This window comes from Lonchura striata, chromosome 1 (assembly GCF_046129695.1).
Source record: "Lonchura striata isolate bLonStr1 chromosome 1, bLonStr1.mat, whole genome shotgun sequence".
NCBI classification, from domain to species: Eukaryota; Metazoa; Chordata; class Aves; order Passeriformes; family Estrildidae; genus Lonchura; species Lonchura striata.
This window is the reverse complement of record NC_134603.1, coordinates 58,701,175-58,701,764: the sequence shown is the minus strand read 5'-3', so window position 1 is coordinate 58,701,764 and position 590 is coordinate 58,701,175.

Genomic DNA, 590 nt, shown 5'->3' with positions numbered 1-590 from the left:
GTCCGGGTTCCCCCCCCGGGTCAGCTCCCGGCGCGGCGAGCGGGGTGCGCGGGGCGGGGGGGAAGGTGGGGTGTGGGATGAGGCAAGCCACAGACTGGTGACAGGGATGCCAATTTCCGCCGCCACTCCAAAAACTTGCTTAGGAAATGTTTTCATTTACAAGGTTAATTTTTCCTCCCTCTCTCTCTCACACACTCTCTCTCTCTTTCTCTCTCTTTTAAGTTCCTTATAAGACAAAGCTCTTCAGTCCTCTCGGCAGCAGCAGCAGCAGGGAAGATGCCAGTGGAGATGTGCAAAATAAATAAGATTTGATCAGTTCAATCTGTAGCCCAAATCCATTATCTTTCTTTCGTTCCTTTTTTTTTTTTTTTCTCCTCCTTTTTCTCTCTCCCCTTCTCCCCCTCCTTTCCTTAATCACTTCTTCGTCTTCTTCTCCTTCTTCGCGGTGGAGAGCCGAGCAAGCGGCGGCGATGAGACGGTAAATTCAGTCACTCCCCCCCTCTCAGGCTTTCTCCGAGATCAAAGAGTCTCAAAGCGCAACTTTCTCGCTCGCTCGCTGGCTTGTTTCAAGCTCGTGGATTTGTGTGTTG